This window comes from Rhinolophus ferrumequinum, chromosome 16 (genome assembly GCF_004115265.2).
Source record: "Rhinolophus ferrumequinum isolate MPI-CBG mRhiFer1 chromosome 16, mRhiFer1_v1.p, whole genome shotgun sequence".
Lineage (NCBI taxonomy): Eukaryota > Metazoa > Chordata > Mammalia > Chiroptera > Rhinolophidae > Rhinolophus > Rhinolophus ferrumequinum.
Genome location: NC_046299.1, coordinates 48,668,672 through 48,674,698, shown reverse-complemented (window position 1 = coordinate 48,674,698; position 6,027 = coordinate 48,668,672).

The window sequence follows — 6,027 nt, the reverse complement described above, 5'->3', positions numbered from 1 at the left end:
GGGTGTTCAGGGCAGGAGAACATCATCAACTCCATTTTAGAGATGAAGAAACGGAGGCTGGGAGGGCTGAAGGAATTTGTCAGGCACATATTAGATGCTCAATAGTGTCTGTTCATTCAAGAAATACAGAGACTCTCCTGTGAGTGGAGTCCCAGGGATAGAAGAAAGCCCCCCTTCGCAGCCTGCGGCTCTGGTCTGCTGCTCTCACCTCCCCACCAAGAGACCTGCTCCTGCAGGGACCAACTTTCTTCCTCGGCAAACCTTCCCTGGAAAGTGTCTGTATACAGCCAGGATCCTGCCTGTCCTCAGCTGAGCAGAGAGTGGGCCCAGCAGGGAGAATGACAGCCAGTGCACTGATGGGGGAACCCCAGGCAGGAGGGACAACAGTCGGTCTGTCAGAATGCAACAGCCTAGGGCAGAAGGGAGGGGTGGAGGGACCCAGGCCACCCACAGGAGGTCATCTTGCAGGGCCACAGCCCCTCCCCCTGTGTTCTCATAGACCCCACAACGCTCCCTCCCCCACAATCTGAGACCCACTGCATGGGTCATATCCGCCAGCCAGGTCTGCCCTGCCACACACACACACACACACACACACACACACACACAGGCCTTCCCTTCCAACGGGGTAGGAGGCAGCAGGTGACTTTGGCCATTCAGAGTCTATATTCTTCAGATTCTCTCCCAAAACCCATAGGAGAAAATTTAGCCGAACAGCCATTGACATATCCTCCCCTCGTGAAACACATGAACACACCTGAGTTTATTTCCATCTTGCAAGCCCAGGAAGTGACCACTGACCACCCGCATCTGCCTTGGTGGAAATGCCACACAGGGATCCAACAAAACCCACACCCGGCCACCCAGCAGGCATCTTTAGGGAGAACTCTGCAGGTCCCCGACATGAGCCCTAAGCAGCTGCTTCTCCAGGTAGCGCAAGGCTTCCAAAGACAGGTCCACATGGACATTTTCAGTCACAGGCAAAGTGAGCAAAATAAGGACAAGTGTGGTATGTGTTGGAGCGATTTCATCTAATTTGAAGGCCTATCACTTTTTCCCCCCAGAGACTTTGTCCTTCTTGATTTGGAGGGCTTAAAACGTCCCTTTATGATATGATAGTGTTATGACGGTGGTTAATTTCTTTTTAATGGTCTTACTTTGCAAAAATTTGCATCCTAATATTCTTTTGAAAATTCTGTTTATCTCTGCAATCAAAATGTTTGGGGAACCACTAGAGAACACAAAAGGGAGGCTCCCCACCCACTTTGAGGGGTCACAGTTTTTGTATTTGCTTTGAGAGCATGATATAAACTCTGTATCCTCTCCTGAGAAAAGTATATAAACACAATTTCATATGCAACTTCAAGCCTCTGATGCCCATGGACCCCTCAGCTAGGAAGAAAAAAGAAGGGCTCCATTAACACATGCCTGAGAGGCACCCACAGACCCAGAGAGGTTCTTAGGAAATCTGGTTTCTCTGGGTTAATGGGTGGTACCAATCCAGATGCTTAGATGCATCTGGAGAGGAAGAGGAAAGAAAGAGCACTGAACAGGGAGTCAGCACGCTGGCTCCGCCCTTGGCCCCTCCAGTCTCAGATCCCTCATCTGCTAAGGGAAGAGGTTGGGTGAGGTGAAGTACAAGCTCCCTTTAGGGATCGTATTCCAGTAGTGAATGGATTTCCGGTAATGAATACCATATTCCAGTAATAAAATCCATTAGTAAGAAAAGATTTGCCAAAGGCGCATTCATTCATTCTTTCAAAACATATTTCTTATACCTGCTAGTTGCCAGGTCCTGGGACACTCAGAAATGCATAAACTCAGTCCCCCATAGACTGGAGAAATGCATAGTCTCTAGTCCACGGAGAAGGCACAGGTGCAACGTCAGCTGCGGGAACTTACTTGGTTTAGAAGGCAGTTTGTTGATGCGACTCCCAGCCCCCTTAGGGATACGGCATGACCTTGAACACTCCAGGCTGTAAAATAGAGCCAGGAATCCTTGCCTCACCTGTTTGTGAGGCTTTGGTGAAATAATGGATAAAATGCCCTGACATGATGACTGGAAACCACCCGAGGCATTCCATAAATAAAAATCCGCTTCCTCCTTTCCTAGGAAACACCAAATACTTTGTGGTTATCAATTGCCAGACACTTGCTGACCACCTGCTGTGTGCCAGGTCCTTATAGACCCTGGAGGCAAAAAGACAAATCACACACAGGCCTCCCCTTTAAGGAATTCACACGTTACGGAGAATTACAGACAAGGAAACAAAACAAGAATGTGGAAAGTGCCTTTGAGAAATGGGCACAGGAGCCCAGGGGTGTTCTCTACACGATGCTTTCGACTTTCCTGTAAGTTTGAAAGTTTTCATAATGGAGCTGTGGGGACAGCACGCTAAGAGAAGTCAGAACCCTTTTTGTGGGCACCTTTCCAGTCCTGAGGCCGCAGACTTTTACAGTCCTTAGAGGAGGAGACCTGAATCAAGCCAAACCCGGACGCATGAGGAGGAGTGAGCTAGAGAAAGTAGGGAAGGCACCCAGGCAGAGGGAAGAACAGGGGTGAGTTCTGGAAGTGTGAGAGAATAGAAGCAGGGCTTCCCGCTTGGTAAAATGGGGATAATAATATGCCTCCCTCCTTGGGCTGTCGTGGAACTGCTGGAGGCGACGACATATGTGAAGTGCTGGAGAGAGTTATGCTGGTGATTCTCTGTCTCTCCCTTTTCCTCCCGCCTCTGGAGGCTGGCCCCCGGGACTACGCCCCTGGGATGCCCTTCAGTCAAAGGAAGGTACTGATCAGAGGATAAGGGCAGAGCAGTCGGGGTATTTACACCACCTCCACCAGCCCTGCTACCTCCACAACTCAGTTCCTGTTGGATGGAGCCCGAGTCCCCTGAAGACACCTGTGGCAGGCTAAGGTAACACTGTGTCGTCTCCTTCAGCTCCAGGGGCAGTTACCACTTTCCCCTGAAACTAGCTTCTGGGCACTTCACCATTCCCAGCGGCTTCCCTGAAACCTGCCCACGCCTCTAAAAATGGTCATTTCACTAAAGTCTCTTCACAATCTGAGCTAAGGTCACTGTCCATTCTTTTCCAGGATCCTAATTGCTACAGTGCCTGGCACAGAGTGTGAGCTATTTTTATTTTAAAATTATGATTAAACATGTGCTCTAGTTTCCTTTTCCCTACCTAGCCTCCGCAAAATGTCATAAAAAGTATCTATTTTAAAAATTCTATGCCAGTGCTGGAATAAGAAAAGGTCAGAAATTGTGAGGAATCCCTGAAAGACAGAAGGCCAATGGGATGAGAGGGGTAGGGGACATCACGACCCCCAAGCCATGTGTGTGTGAAAGGAGGGACCAGCTTCAAGAAGCTTCCAGCTCGGAGATGCCAAGCCTGGGCCACCACCAAGGCTAGGTCGGAACATTCCAGCAGAGGCAGGTGGAGAGTTTGGCTCTCCCAGTGCTCCCTCAGTAGCCCAGGCCAAGTCAGGTTAGCAGCAGAGTCTGCCACAGGTGGGACACTTAGGGCAGCATCCCAGGGCTGATACATACTTAGCAGCGCGGCGGCGGGAGTGGGGGTGGGGGGGGAACCATTGTCCAGAGGAGCAGCCGCTCGCACACATTATGGCCAGCATGTCTCTTGCTTCCCCCACAGTTGCCAGTTAAGGCTGCACTAAACCGGCACAGAGCTTACAAACAGCATCACCTGAAATCTCAAGACAAAGATAAACGCACAACCAAACATCACCAACCACTGAGAAAAACAACATGAAAACAGCACCAAACTCAATAAAAAGAACTAACATCCGGGGTGGTCGGTTAGCTCAGTTGGTGAGAGCGTGGAGCTAATAACACCAAGGTTGCCGATTCGATCCCTGCATGGGCCACTGTGAGCTGCGCCCACCAAAAAAAAAAAAAAAAAAAAAGAAAGAAAAAAATTTAAAAAAAAAAAAAAAAAAGAACTAACATCTAAGGAAACAGAGCTAACTGAATAAGCCTTCACGTAAGAATAATTAATATCTTCAGAGAGATGAGGCATATTCAATCAACCCTTTAAAAATGAATTGGAAATCTTAAAAATTAAAAATATGACCTGTTTTGTGGGGGTTAGGGGGGTCCTCTCCCCTCCTATTAGAATGGCAAACACCACATTGATAACACCACATTGGTAAAGATGTGGAGGCACCAGAACACTCCTACACTGCCGGTGGGGATGAAACAATTTGGAAAATAGTTTGCCAGTTTCTTAAAAAGTTAAACATGCACCTACTGTGTGAGTCAGCCATCTCCTCCTAGAGAAATGAAAGTACCTGTCTAAACAAAGACTTACAATAGTTTTATTCGTAACAGCCAAAAACTGGAAACCACCCAAATATCCAACCACAATTTGGGTTAACCAACTAAGGTGCACCTATAAATGGAATACTACTCAACAATAAAAAGGAATGAACAATTGGTGTACATTAAACACAGATGATTTTAAAATAATTCTGCTGAATGAAAGAAGCCAGATAAAAAGGAGTACATACTGATGATTCCATTTATATAAAACCCTAGAAAATGCAAGCCACTCTCTGGTGACAGAAAGCAGATCAATGGTTGCCTAGGGAGAGAGATGGCACAGGGAAGCCCAGGAAGGAGGAATGACAAAGAGACAGGAGGAAACTTCTGGAGTTGATGGTTTATATACAGGTTTATATACATATGTCAAGCTTATCAAAGTATATACTTTAAATATGTGCAGTTTATTGTATATCAATTATACCTCAATAAATTTGTTTTTAAAAACCTCATGGAACTGTAAAAAAGGTTTGTATTGGAAAAGAAGTGTTAAAATAAACAGTATTTTTCTCATCCATTTTTTCAGTATGTTGGGTTATACAGAGTACCTCCAAGTGAAAGAGGAAGAGATCATGAGGTGTGATCAAAAAATACGGTGAATGTTTTAAATTTTTAAAAAATGTGTTACAGTAAAAGACACATTGCCATTAATCCCCCTCAACATACTCCCCCTCGCTTCAAACACACTTATCCCATTGTTTTTGCCACTTTCTGAAGCAGTTCTAGAAGTCCTCTTTAACGAGTGTCTTTAGTTGCACTTTCGTGGCTGCCACGATGTCCTGAATCGATCGAAAACCTTTTCCTTTCATGGTCATTTTCACTGTGGGGAAGAGCCAGAAGTTGCACGGTGCCAGATCCGGTGAATAAGGTGAATGACAACACACTGTAATGTTTTTATTTGACAGAAATTGCCGTACCAGAAGCGATGTGTGACATGGAGCGTTGTCATGATGGAGGATGAAGTAAAGACACTCACAGAAGAGGACTTCCAGAACTGCTTCAGAAAGTGGCAAGAACGATGGGATGAGTGTGTTTGAAGCGAGGGAGAGTATTTTGAGGGGGACTAACGGGCAATGTGTCCTTTACTGTAATAATTTTTTTTATTTAAACATTCACCATATCTTTTGATCACACCTCATAATTAGCAGTCATTTGACAAATCTTAGTAAATTTGGAGAGGTATATTTTTCAAAAAATGAGAGAGTTAATGACTCCACTACCCAAATAATACATATTTTTGCAATTCAGGTGTTTTCCAATTCTCTGCTTATAACAAAATTGCAGGAGTACCTAATTAAATTGGCAGCTGACAGAAAAAAATTTTAATGTCGTAATGAGAGATCATGATGTGATTTTTGGCATATTACTCAGAAGAGTTTCATAGAATCAAGTGACATTACTCCAGCAAAAATTCACCTCCATCTACTAGTTTATTTGAATACAAATTCTCGATGCCCACATTTATAAGAATGAAAATGTATTATTTGAAAATAACAATAAAATAGAAAAACTTGTAAATGTCACCAAGGAAAATATGTAAGATATTCATAAACATTAAAATTGAGAAAGGAGACAATTACTGGTGAAGACAAGGCTTTTAAATATTTAGGAGAATAATACAAATGATTTTACATTAATATGTTTGAAAATCTTGACAGAAGATTTTCTGCCTGTGTATTATTCTGGG